The 14,504-nt window shown below is 39.2% G+C and overlaps 1 protein-coding gene across 1 annotated transcript in view; it reads left to right on the top strand.

Annotated features, from left to right (window-relative positions):
- The window catches only part of PTN (pleiotrophin), an 80,335-nt gene that overhangs the window by 40,638 nt on the left and 25,193 nt on the right, over positions 1 to 14,504 (top strand). The gene's annotated exons all lie outside the window — the stretch shown is intronic.

Here is a 14,504-nt window from a genome sequence, read left to right as displayed (position 1 = left end):
AATGCCAGCTTCTTTCCTCCTAAATGCAGTCCTGCCTTTCTGGCATCTGCTGTGCTTATTCTGTGATTCTGTGGTGATACAGTATGTCACAAATACGACTCTTACTGCATGAGTTTGTGCAGAACCTGGACTTTCTGAAGAAAAAAGGATGTTCTCTAGCCATTGTGATTTGGAAAGACAACTCTGAGAAAGCTGTTCATGTGTGTCACATTGCATTTTTATCTATCTGGATCTTGAGTAAAGTGAAAAATAATCCATGGATCATTTTGTTATTCTCAGCTGGCCATCAGTGCTATATGCCAAAGATGACAGTCTTGAATTCCAACACATTTAACACTTTTTGGGCTATCCAGCTCTCCTGTTTGACCTTGCAATCCCTGGATAACAGTGGGTCTGGTTCTTCAGTCAGCTGCCAAAATCTTCACTTCTCTTCCTGAGAATTTCTATCTTCTACTTGCACAGTGAATACAGAGATCTCTGGCAGATGCAAAACTGAGATTATGGGAACAGTGTGAAATACGCATTTGCCTGCCCACACTTTAAGAAGAGTTTCAGCTTTTGCATTGCAAATTTTGCATCACTGTTACTCAATGAATTTTCACTCCTCTGATTTCAGCATGTATGGTCTTCTCATCCAATGAGTCTGTTAAATATCTACTAGATTAATATCCTCCTTTTTTTTTCTTGTGCTCTTCCTTAATGTTTCCCAAACATGAAAAGTTTTGCCTTTTTTTTAATGTTAAAAATAGATGGATGAGATATGTGTCTGGTTTTGAAAGGACCTGGCTTCTAAGGAACTCTCATCTTCCATCAGTTCAGTGAAAGTTCAGTGAATGCTGTCTTCCAGTTTGGAGAGAGGTTTGGGGTTTTTTTTCTTCTTTTTTTAAATAATGAGTTGTTTTAATGGTCTTAAGAGAACTCTATGACCTGAAGCAGCTTTAAGATGCAGAATGACTCATGAAGATATTCTGTCCAAAAGTGTGTATACAAGGTTCAAAGAAAGAAGGGGAGGGGAGGGGATGAGATGGGAGACAGCTGGGATTAGATAAGATAAGAGTTGGAAAGATAATTAGAAGAACAGGGAGAGACAGTGAACATCAGACGAGAGAGAAGATGTCAGATAATAAGAATTTTTGAGTGTTTTTTTTTCTAATATATTTTCTAGGTATCTTTCAGCAGATGAGGAAGATAACAAAGAAAGCTAGTGAGTTATGAAATACATGCACACACACACACACACACACACACACGCATGCCCCTCTCTCTTGTGGCTGGATGAAAACAAACATGAAAAAATTGAAAGTATTTTGACCTGTTGCATGGCTGGAATGTAGCTGCCCAGCACAGTGTCCTCTGGAAAGCCCTCCTACAGTAACATGCAGATTCCTTCTGTAGCTACCAGAATTTTGGTGAGAGCATGCAGCTCCGTATTGACTTCCAAAATGGAAGGCGTCAGCTAGATTTTATGGAGTAGAGCAAAAACAGCTCAACAGTCTAAAAGCCCAAAAGGCTGCTCTGAAGTCTGAGCTCTCATGGAATGCATGCTGTACCACTTCATCCTCAGCAGTCTGCATCAAATGGTATAGCTGCAATATACCCTGACATTTTTTTGCTCTGCGTAGAAATATGAAACTCAAGTAAGGTAAGTAACAGGAGCAAAAATGGCAGCTCTGTCTTCCTGGTGGTATTTGAAAATGGGACCTTCTGCCTAGGACACTTTTCTGGTTAAGGTACTAGACTGAACTTTTTCTGAAAAAAGTTCCTATCTCTGTCACAGACTTTTTGGATAATTACAAGCAAGTTGCATTATATCACCAAATCTCAGTTTCTGTTCTGTCAAGTGAAGATGATGGCATTTCCCCCTCTCCCCTTGATATGCCTGTTTCTGGGATGACCTGCTATGGGTGGAGACACCACTTTGATGTGATGCCAGAGAATACTGCTATTTGCTGGTGTCTAGTGTCACTGGTGCCTGCCAATGCTTCACTGCAGCCATCGCAAGGTGTTGCTTATTACTAGCACTGTTGTGGTTGTGGTGAATATTGACCAGGCTCTCATATCGGAAAAGGGAACTCATTTTTTTTTGCTCCCATTAAATGCCATGGTGAGTGTCCTTTTGTGAATTCAAGGTAGGGCCCTTGCTGCATGGTTGTTAAATACACTGGAGTAAGAGGCAGTTCTTAAAGCCCTAGTTAAATAGGAAGAGCTGTGAAGTCTGGGGAATACTAATTGCAGCAGATGAGATCTGTGCTCTTCTATTTCTTTACTGACTGGTCAGCATCATGGTAAATGGAACATGTGTCTCAGTGATGCCATTTGCTTTCTGCCTGGCAAAGGGGAGAGAGCATGCTACACAACTGCTGCCCTCTGCTTGCTGACTGCTTTTGGAGGAGAATGATTTAAAAACATGCTTTAGTGCTGTGTTCCAGTGTGGCTGAAATCTCAATCTCATTTGCACATTGCATTTGTTTTGGTTGAATTAATTTCCCCCTCTTTCATTTCTGCATAGCTGCTCCAGTGCTGTGAGGTTTTTGTCATTTGAAGCAAGGAGACAATTTTTCAGAAAAAAATATGCAGGGCTGACAATCCTTTGAAAAGATTAATGGAGGGCATAGGTGAGAGGCCATGTGCTTTCAGCTTAAATAGTTTTCTGACTCCATTGCATATTTTGGAGTGCCATCTGAACAGGCAGACAGCAAAGGAGACAGGGAGTCACAATGAGTAAAGGAAATAACAAAATGGGCTATTTTCTTTAGGAGCATAGACTATTTCCCAGAGGCTGACTGGGGGAAAATCTCCACAAACTGACAGTCAGCTTAGGCAAAGGAATACTCAAGTATTTGACTAAAGATGAAAACTGTCAGGGAAAGGTACCTATCAAAGGTAAAGGGATCCTCCTGTGTCTTGCAGCTTTCCCATGATGATGTGCTGACCCAGGGGGTCTGCACAGTTTTGCTGCCCTTCTCCTTTGCCCAGGGGTGGTCAGGTCGCTCTGCTGAAAGCCTGGAAGCACAGAAACACAAAAACCAGGAGAGCAGAGCAAGCTGCAGTTGATGCTGGATAATAAAATTATCCCTCCCACATATAATGCTTTTCATTGTGGGTTTCTCAATTCTTTTTTTTTTTTTTTTTTTTAATGAAGGAGGCGAGTGCTATTATCCCCATTTCATAGATGGAGAAATGGGGATAGTGACAGATGCTGTGATTTGCCCAGTGTCATCCAGCTGAAAACATCCTCATTAGTGCAGAAGGAGGAAATGAGAATGAGAATACAGGGGAGGCAACTGCCTGGCTTATACAGTACAGCTGTTCATTATGAAAAGCATATCACAGATTAAACAGCTCTCAAATCATGGTGCATTCGCAATAATGGTATGACCACTGGGACTGTGGTGAAATCAGTATATACCTGTACACATTTTTTTTTTCCTCATAGTAAAAGCAATAAGCCTTGGCTGTGTACCCAAGTACAAAACTAGTTATATTCATTGATCGTTCTTGTTTTTTGGACTATGCTGTTTGTAGCATCTTTGTTATATCTACTGCAAGCAAGAAATTCAGGCCTCATAATTTTATTCTGTATCGATTAAAAAAAATTTTGGAATAGAGAAGGAAATTTTCCCTTTGCCAGTAAGGGACAATGAGGAACTCTCCTCCCTGCCTCCTCTGCATTTAGCAAAGGGATGAGGCTATTTCACCCCTTACTCTTAACATTTTCAGATGGTACTCAAATTCATCTCTGGTGGAAGGAAATAGTAGCTAGACGAGTAGGTGTCAGCTGCATTCCTTGTACCAGAAGACTCCATATTATGGTATTTATTTGCCCTTTTCTGTTGTAACATGATACCTAAACAATAGGGATCTGGACACTTGTCTGAGGCATTACAAAACCATGAAAAGATACCTTATTTGTTAACAATCCCAGGCAAGCAGAAGAAGATAGGCAGATCACAGAAACTGGTGAATTTGGGCGGGGGGGGGGGTGCAGAAGGAATAACTAACAAGAGCTTGTTTTCAGATAGACTTGCTTTATCCCTCTGCCATTGTCAAGCAGCTATATTTTCTGCATGTTGGAATTCATAGAAGTGGTAAAGAGAGAGCTGAAAGAGAGGGAAGTGAGAAGATTTACCAGTATTTGTAGTTGGGGAAACTCATAACTAGAACAGGTGATTTCTCCGGGAGGGATACGCTAATGCAGGTGATGCGCAAGAGAGCTGAGTCAGTGTCTCTGACTGTCTCACTGAAACAACAACGAAAATGTAGAGAACGGAGGTGGGTCTTCTGTGGTCTTCCTGGTATGTCAAATCCAAGACAGTCTTGAAGTCTCTAGTCTTGAAAATGAGAGTGTAAAGAGACCCAATGTGTCTTATAAATAGTGATATTTACAGCAATTGAGATCACTGTGGGACGAGCAGAGACAAGAACAAAACCACTGTAACAGAAGTGGCTTAAAAGGGGCTTCCACTTAAAAGCCAGGAATACAGTAGAATGAACTGAAACTTCAGCCTTGTTTTGTGTTTTGTTTCCTTTTTGTTTCTAAGCCTCTCAGCTAGAGCTGTGGGAAGAGAAGGTTAATAGAGGAGACAGGTGTAAAGTCAGTATTAGTTATCACTTGAAAGCCATGACTCACTCAGGCCACCATGAGCAAAGCAGAGCATAAAAATGTGTATGTTGTGGATGAGAGAAAAAGAAGCGACAGGGGAGAGGAGAAGGAGAGAGAACGGATTTTCGAGAGTGATGTTCGTTTGAACAGTGTAGTTTCTAAGAGAGAAATTTTGAAGGCCAGTGCTAGGAAAATCATCTCTATACACTGGCTGGGGACCAACAGAGAAATATCAACCTCTCCCTTTACATTTAATAAACATACAATGTGCTTCTCTTAAAAGGACAATATGGCTTTTTCACTCTTTTACTTGACATGGTTAATTTCTTAATATCAGCTTATGATACTAAAAATGTGTATTTCTTGTGATAATGTTGAAAGGAAGAAAGACTCTTGTAATGAAAAATGTGAGTGCCCAGGTTGGAGCCAAGCAGTGTATGAATTGGAGACTGATGATTTAAAAAATTTTTTTAAGTGTGTTCCCTGAGCTTTCTGAAAATAAAATCACTTTTGTGAAATATCAGGTTGCAAATTTGGAAAGAGGGAAGCATCGAATTTTAAATCTCTTTTGGAAGGTTTTGCCCATCTCTAAATAGAGTTGGCCTTTTAACCACCCATACCACTTGTTGTGTTTGCTTTGCACTGTTTCCACTTACTATGCTTTGCCGCTTAGAAAAAACTATTTGTTACCATTATATTTGTGTACACAGCACTATTGCTTGAATGCTGTTTTTACCAAATATTGTTACCTTTCAAAAATAAATGAATTGGTTCCTTGTTCTGTGACCAGATGCAGGCTATGGTTCTCTGGATTGGCAAAATTTTGCTTGAAATTTGCAATGAAGGAATTGGATGGCTCTTGATGCTTCCTGAGCTGGCTAATAATAAGCTCAAATGCAGGTCCAGATTTCTGGATCTGATACTGCATTGCAGAAGTGCTTGGAGATTCTGCCTGTGCGAAACAGTAGGATGTGTTGTATGGCTCCTATAAGATTATATTTTTATGGAAGGGAATACAGTTTAATATTATTGAGATAGCAAGAACAAAAATAAGCTTAATTCATAAAAATAACTTCAAAAAGTTGCCATCTTGTTTTGTTGATATTGATGTTCTCCCATGAAACATTTCAATTTTGACAAAACACTTTCAATGGAAAAAATATTCTTTCTGTACTTTTTGACCAGCTGTTTTCTTGAGTCTTAAGTCAGTCTAAATTATGCTGTGCATTAAAAGGCAGAATTTATGTACCCACAAGTATCTGTTATCAGCCTGAACTATTAATTTGTGTCCAGGGAACTAGAAATGTGGAATATCCCAGTATGTGTACTTGCCTTAGCTTGATGCAGGAGAAAAACACGCAATCAACTATACAAGTATCAAAGGCTAGAGGAACTGTTATCCACAACTTGACTAATTACTTCAGTTTATTTACTTGAACAAAGCTAGACAGGGAATGTTAATTGAGCATTGCTTTTAACTTTTTCTTTGTTTACATTTTAATAATTTTCTACATTCATGCAACTCTTAGTTCCCCTGCTTATTTTTATAGCATTGGCATAACCCGCTGTCCTCAAGGTTCATTTTTCTGGTCCTTAACGATGTCCATGTTGAGAAGAGAACATGAAGTTAATTACATATTGAAAAATGTAGTCCCCAAACTGCATGCTGCAATTTTTGAAGTGAAGCATTTGACTTGGGCTTGTCATCAGGGTCATGCTGTGCCTGTTTTCTGTTTTGACTGAGCTATTTGATTCAAGCCTGTCATTATGGATGCCCTGTGTTGTAGCTGAGGGTAAATGCCAGTTAAAAAAAAAAAAAAGTTTGCTAAATGGAAGGAGAGGAGGTGGAAAAAAGAAAAGCTGAGAACTGCCTGGTAGTAGAAACTCCCTGATTCTCTATCCTTTTGCTCGCCCAATCAACCCACTGGCTGCACGGTTTTGTTCTCGTTGAAGCAGCGACCCAGAGGCTGAGGAGTGGGATGCAGCCCTCGCGAACCAGCCATCTTTCCGCTGCTGAAATGCAGGCAGCTTTCTTCGGTAGGGTTGATGATTTCCTGCACTACTTTGAACTAACTTGTTCACACGCAGACTGAGACCACTGGCTACCAATGACTGGTGTTGCTGATGTAGCTCCCAAAGTTTCATGGCTGTGTCACAGAAGAGTACAGATCCCTTGCGGGGAAGTATAAGGAATAAGAGAAATGATCCCACAAATTTTGCATCTTTTTGTGATGCTTGATGCAGTAGTTGTAGGTCTTTGAGTAAATATGTTACTGCCGTTACTGCCTTTTTTTTTTTTTTTGGTTCACTGACCAACCCCTCCCAAAAAATGAGGATAAAATATCATTTTGTTATTTAATTTAACCCAAGAAAAACTGGCATTTCATCATTGTTCTAGGAGTTTTTCTTTAATAATTTTTTTTAAAACATAATCATGGTTACTAGTGAGAAAAAGGCAAGGGTGTTTTGGCAGAGAAAGTATCTTTTGGTAGACCAATTTAGACCAATCGTTTGTTGTAATTAAAGGTATTTTCTTTCCTCACAAACCTTGGCTTACTTACAGGCTTAAACCACTAAGCTATAGTTGTATTTCTGCTTGAAATGGACATATGGATGTTACTAGGTTATTCCACACACTGAGTTAGTAGTCATGATTGGCAGATAGGACTTGAAGGGTATGTCCAGAAAAGATAGAAATCAGAGTAAAAATGGTATAGCTGTAATGGAAATTAATGATACACTGTTTAAAAAAAAAACAAAAAAAAACCAACCCCCCCCCCAAAAAAAAACCTACTAGTATGCAGAGCGCAGAATTCACATAACTCAAAACTACTTTGGAGAAGTAAGGAAAAAAATATCTACTGGTTTTGTGTCAACCCAAAGGATGTGGATTTAGGTAGAAGTCCTTGTGATCTTATGCATGAGGAAAATATCATAAGGAGCTCTTATAGAAAGGTATATCTTTCCAGATTTAGATTAGAGGGCAAATAGTGATAATAATAATAATATAGGCTAGGTATTTGAGGGCATGATTTCTTCAATACCTTCTACAAAGGACTATGATAAGTTGATGCTATTTTAGAATTTATTTCAGCATGACCTTACAGAAAAGCTATTCCTTAAAATTAACTCTGGATCAAATATTAACAAGATGGTTCAGTTTATGTCAAATGATGTCTAATTAAGGTTTTCAATTTTAAAAGGTAAGTTCTGAGAAATTAAGGAAATTGGTAAAGTGGGCTGGGCTCAACAATGCAATATTTTTAATAAGAGACTGTTTCAAATCCCCATGTATCAAAGACAAAAAAAACCTTGAAATTTGTGTCCTCAAAAAAAAAAGGGGGGGGGGGAAGCCTCTAGAGAGGAGTTCCAAACTGCACTGGGGATCAACCCATTAAAGTGCTTTCAGGAGCCCACAGGAATTTAGAAAAATGATACTGATCACTCAAGAAAGTGTCTTGGAAGTCCAGAAATGGCAGGTTGCTGTGTGACTTTCCAAAAATAAAGCTAATTTAAATCTTGCAAGAGAAATTGAAAGCAAATATAAAAGGTTTTTCTAGTCTTGCAAATAAAGACAACAAAGTAAGTGTGAGTGTGTGTGTATGTGTGCGAGGGAGGGAGAACACTTTACAGTGAGAGATTACAGTTTGGATGTTCACAGGTCTGGCTCCAAAACTATGAATTTTTGCCTCGGTTTTCAATAAGTGAGATCATAGAAAGCACAGCAGCATGTATCCAACGGCTAATGAGACAGAGAACAGGGGAAGCAGAAGTTTCTGCAGCTGTCACAGAGATCAAACTCTAAGAGCTGAATGCTCTCAACTTCTCTTTTACAGAGAAAACTATATATTTCCATGCCAGAATACTGCAAAAATGGCATATGCCATTTCAGATTCATTAAGAAATATTGTTAGAGTACATATCCAATACTTCCTGGTGCTGTGTGACTGAAGCATAGCAAATATTTATATTTAACTTATCCAGGTAACTGCAGGCCTGTTAGTCTGCCCTTGATGACTGTGAAATGAACACATTTTGAATAAGAGAATAATTTAAGAATTGGAAGTGAATATTAAGTTTCATTAAACACTGTGTATCTACTGAAAGGAGACTGATCTCCCAAACTAGCTTGCTTGAAAACTGATTTTCTGGACTTGACTAATCTGGGACTAATCTAACTGTGATTTATTAAAGCATTTTTTGTGGGACTTGAGAAATTATTAATTCAATCAGAAGAAATGGGGATTCATGCAAAAGGTAGCTCTAGCATGGGTAAGAAACTTAAAGAGGACTCAAAAATGAGCTGTGCTGTGAAGAGAAATATTGGGCTGTAAGAATTTCTTATGTCTGGTTTGAGGATTTATTTTTATTTCTGATCATGGGATAAAAATGATAGTGTGCTAAATAACAAAGTTGGGAGGCATTCTTATGCTCAAAATTTTGTTTATGGGCAAAGAGGAAGCACAACTTTTGTATAAATTTATATAAAACCAAGAATTTATTGGTAGTGTAAATGAAATCTTAACAGTCTAATCCAAGAATCATTATTAGTCCAGACGTAATTATTACAGAAAGAGAAAGGATTCATCTAGGCAGAAGGTTTCAGTAATAATACAGTTAAAATTATAAGAAACAGACTTAGTTTCTACAACTTTTCCTGATGTTATACTCTCCCTGCCCTAGCCCTGTGGGTGCTGAGGTTGGTGGTTTCATTCTGGTGTTGGTGGCGGGAGTGTTAAGGCGAGTTTTTAGCATCTGGAGTCCTTCGTTGGGAAAATACAAGGTTCATGCTGATGGTTTCTTCTTCTTCACTCTAGGAGCTACTTGGGGTCAGTTTTATGTTTGCTAACGTGCTTTTATGCCCTGCTCTTTCTTCACTAGTCTGGTGCTCAATGTTATAACTGAATTTACTATATATGGTGCCTTTTACATATGTTAGATACTATTTCTTTGTTCTCTTTGTTACCCCTAAGACCAGTTTTGTCCAGCCCCAGGTCTGCGTTTCTTTAACTGCCCATTGCTGAGTTGTTTATAGCTGTGGGATCTCCGTTGTCAAATCTGTGTCCCATCTTGAATCATCCCATGCCTGGACTTCTCCTGTGCCTCAGCTTCTCAAGGCCTCTGCTAAGATACCAGGCCTATATTTCTCTGTACCATGTCATTATGTTAGAGTCATAAAGCCTGGGTGGTACCATTCAAAGATAAACAAAAGTAAAACATATTAGCCATAGCCACCTGGTCAGTTGGAAAAATTGCTGTTTCAGCTAAACCAAATGAAACAAAGCTGTAGACAGGTCAAGGAAAGTTCAGACAGAATAAACCTGACAAGCCTCAGTCCTGAGGCCTTGCAGATTCAGTACAAAGCTTGTGGCCTGTTACTAGCAATGATAATACTGTGTTACAGAGTAACAGCACTATAAACACAGATGATGTTTGGCATATTATGCTGCCTGAGCTGGAGGATGTGGATGGCTTAAATCATGTGACAAAACCTAGTAGTTCAGAGTGGAAGATGATACTCATATGGACTAAGAAAACATACCCCTTCTATAAGCTGGGACCTTGCCAGTTGCTTTGGAAAGAACAGATGAAGAAAAGGGCTTGTGAGTAATAGTTATTAACAGAAAAAAACAAAAACAAAAACAAAAAAAAACACCTGCAAAAGGCATATGTGATCCTAGGATGTGCTGCATATGCTAGCTCAGTAGGGCTAGGAAAAATAAACACTGTTGCTCACCTATGGAACTTCATCTGAAATTGTGTGTTTTGTCCTGGATGCTTGCATTCAGGAAGGGCATATTCACACTGGAGTGGATGAAGAAAACAGCTTTGAGAAATGGAGAAGCTGTGTGTGTTTATTGAATGAGCATAGATAGAGCCACACCAGTGAACTTGGCTTGCACTGAGATGCAAAGGTGTAAGGAATGCACTGTGAGCACACTTGGGTTGCCTCCGTGATGCTAACTTGGCTATGGAAGCAGCAAGCTGTGTCTGCAGGGTCTGGTGTCGGAGGGAATAAACCTTTTGGGCTCATTAGACCAGGAGCGGCACTGTGTGAACGTGTCTGTCATGTTTCTGGACCCAAGTGGATGTGTCCACATGTCATAGTGCTGCACTATGTGGATATGGTATATCTCTAATGAATTTGGGAGCTCTATGCTTCAGGCCCTGGAATAGATATTTTCTTGAAGAGTTGATACATTTAGTCATGGGGATTGTACTCAACACAGGGAATGAATGATTTAATGAAGAGTTTCAGGAGGGATGGGTGTGACTGTACAATAGGGTCAGGAGGTAGTGAAGGATTTGGAGTGGGAGGCTCGAGTTCCGCTCCAAAGATCCTTTAAGCTGCAGACACAGTATGACTTGTGCCTGACTCTCTGGAGCTCAGTGTGCAATTGAACTCACGCATGGATGGTTGATGAACTCATCCATTTTCTGATCGTCTTTCAATTTTTTATTTTCCATTCATTTTTGCTAGCTAACAGAGATTGATTGTGAAATCAACTGTTAGATTGAAGTAATTCCTGTGCCTCGATTTTGTTGGGAGAAGCCACTTGCTACAGTACATTTCAGCTGTGCTTCAGTCCTCACCTCATTACACACTTCATGTTTTCATAACACTTTCTTTTTTTAGTGTTTAACTCTCCTTAACTGTTTCTCTCTTCTTTCATTCTTGTTTTAATGCTCTTTTCATGATTTTAGCCGTGTCTTTTCGTACTTTCTTCTTTTGATCTTGCTCCAGCTCACGATTTAAATTGTTCTAAACCCCCTTTCTCTCTTTACCTTTTCTCTCGTTTACTGCAGCTTCCCCCATCCCAAATGTCTTTCCTCCTTTTTTTTTTATTTTTGACTCTTCCTTTTCTGTTGGTTGTAAATACCATTGCCATTTCTTTAACTGCCTCTGTCTTGCTCTGTTCAGTGGCTGTCGTACAGGATTTTAGAAATACTTTTTCTTCTTAACACCGGATCTGCTTGTTACCACTGATGTAAATGGAAAACGCATTACAAAAAATCAAAACATCAAAGTGGCATTCATTTTGCGTGTTATGAAACACCTACTTTTTCATTGCTATTAAAATTTTTGGCAGTACTTTAAATCAAAGGTGAACTGGAGTTAAAAACAAAGGTTGAACTGGAAATGCTATCACAGATTCTAACAAGAAGGGAAAAATTGTCACCTTCAAATTTGGGAAAAAAAGCTATTTTCACTGGGCTGCTTTGTTTTCAAAAACAAGCCCGTGTTGACAAGTTTTCCTTCTTATCCATCCTTTTAATGGCCAGCTGAAATATTTACAAGGAAAAATGAAAATTGAACTCAGATTATTAATTTATTATTAAAAGGTGAGATTTTACAGCTTTCTGAAAAAATATCTGGTATTTAGTTAGGTACTGAATACAGGGCATAAGGTGATGTTTGTAATTTCCTGGGAGCACCTGCCCTTGCTGAGCTATCATGTACAAAACAATTAAATAATTTTCTGTAGTTGCATCAGTTATATCAGATTCTAGATGTTTGTATGGTGTGAAGCAAGGCAGTCTGTATTACACGTCTGTTAACTTGTTCATAATTAATAGCAAAGGCATTTCAGGAAAGAGGCTGGTGCTCTCTACCAAAGGGATATATATACCTGCAGGTTTGGTGTTTGTCTTGGACAGCTTGGCAAATGTATTGGCTGTAGGGAAACTTGTGGTCTTAGGCAAATATGCTATATCAAGTCTTCATGTTTTTTTTCTTTGTTTGTTCATAGGGCTTCTGGAGCATTTCATACTAAAAATAGGTATTTTTCCTGCTTTTCTTTCAGGGAAAATAGTATCAGTTTTATAGATTTGCATTTGGGGCTTTGTTCAACTCTATATAATGCAGCTTTCCTGGAGTCAATGATTCACAGCTCCCCAAGACTGCTAATAGCACAGGGTGCAGTTTACCCCCCCCCCCACACACACAAATTCTCTGGGGCTGGTAGCAGCAATTCAGAAGGGAGCTTTCAGCCATCATGGTGCTTCTCCTACATACACAGACTTCCCATGCGGCAAACCCACCGGTACAGCCTTGCGTCAGGTTCGAACTCTCCCAGACAGCACTCTGGGGCGGTATCTTGGATTATGGAAGTAATTATGGCAGCTCTCTTTCCGTATGTATTTCGATGCCAGCTGTTAGTGCTCCTTCAACTAAGGAGTGCTAGTTAATAATTTGGAAGAGAGGAGTCAGAAGATAAATTATAGTGGAAATGGGGCGTGAGATGAGGTGCAGTGCTACAGATGGCAAGTTGCCCCAAAGGAAGGGGGCTGAAGAGGAGAAGGCTGACAGGCCAGCAGTGTTGTAACTACGTTTAGTTATGAAGAACCAGTCTGCAATGTAAGCTGAGTGAAGAAGCAGGTTGTGTATTTTATTTTATCTAATTTCATTTCATTTTCTGTAAAGGATAGGAGGCTTTGAATAGAAACTTAGCAGAAGGAAGGAAAAAACAACCTAAAGCTTGTGCAGGGTTCATGTATGCTCTTGCTCCAGGCTCCGTTTAAGTTCAGAAGACCCTTGAAAACACTGCTGGCCTTTTTTTCATGACAGGACTTGCTTTTGAAGTAAACCAAACTGACTCTAATGGCAGCTGCTTCAGACATTTGAATGCCAGGTCTCTTGCAGTCTGCACATGAACTTTATTTAAACAAACCTACTTATTAAAATTTCTCATCTGGCTTCTAGCATAATATTAAAGCTGGATACTTAAGTCTCTGATGTTTGGGATTCCTCTCCTGTTGTCCATGTCCAGTTACAATTATGTTGCTTTGGAACAAGATGGTTGCCAGCAGGGGATGCTGAAAAGTGGCAAATTAAATTTCAAATACATTTTGCTCTGTGTTCATGGTGAGAATTATTTCTCCGCTAGGTTTGCTGTGCTCAGCAAAATGAGCTCAGGTTGCCTTTACCCTCTTTGTAATACCAGTTTTGTTGAGTCTTTAAGGCTGTCTTAATGACTAGTGCCCTTGGTACCTTCTTCTATGTACTGGCATAGCATGAATGGCATGGGCCCTGGTTTAAAAAAAGGGTGGGGAATTCTTCCATCCAACTAGTCTCTAGTCCACCGTCTTTGTACCCTGCTGCAGACTTGAGAGGTGTCTCTGGGAAATGGGACGTTGCTCAGTTGTAACATATTCAGTTGTTTTTATGGCCCTGCTTTCAGGGAACCTAGCTGAGGCAATGCAAATTATAACAAAGTGAAGGAGAAATGTTTATGGAAGCCATTTAATTCTGCCAGGTCTGAATGATTTTTGGTGACTGGCTAATAACTGATTCTTCACCGCCAAGCAAATGCTTTTAATTCCTTTTTATTTTTGAGTATTTGGTTCTCAAATCCAGATTTTGGGTTCATTACATATACTTCATTAGCATGCTAGGGATAGCCTCTAGCTATGTGTGCAAGTCTGTGTATCTATTTTGCATTTGAGGCAATTAGCTTAACTGATATTAGGAATAAACACTAATTGGACGGAAAAGAAAAGGTAGGTAGGAACATGCCAATGACAATTAAGATAATGCATCACATTTTACCTATATAAGTGGTTTTTTGTGAAAAAAGCTCTTTTAAAATGTCAAATAAGCCTGACAAAAACTTGAACTCTCTCAAGGTGGACTGTGTAGTATTCCTTACTTTATACTACTGGGTAAACTGAAAGACAAAGTATATGTTATGTTTAGTTTTACACAATAAATCACAGCCAGATGTAAGGAAAGAAGAGAGAAGTTCCAGGCCCATCAGTAGACCTCAGTCTCTCAAGTTTCTACAAAATGAGTAATATTGAATTATTGAACTTCCTGTGGCAAAGCTCATCCATAACATCAGTGATGTAGATTACGGATTTGGCGCTTAGAATGGAAAATAAAAGGTTAAAAATCTTTGTA

This window comes from Apteryx mantelli, chromosome 1, assembly GCF_036417845.1.
Source record: "Apteryx mantelli isolate bAptMan1 chromosome 1, bAptMan1.hap1, whole genome shotgun sequence".
Classification (NCBI taxonomy): Eukaryota; Metazoa; Chordata; class Aves; order Apterygiformes; family Apterygidae; genus Apteryx; species Apteryx mantelli.
Note: the sequence above shows the minus strand (reverse complement) of the source record. Positions and strands in the feature narration are given on the sequence as shown.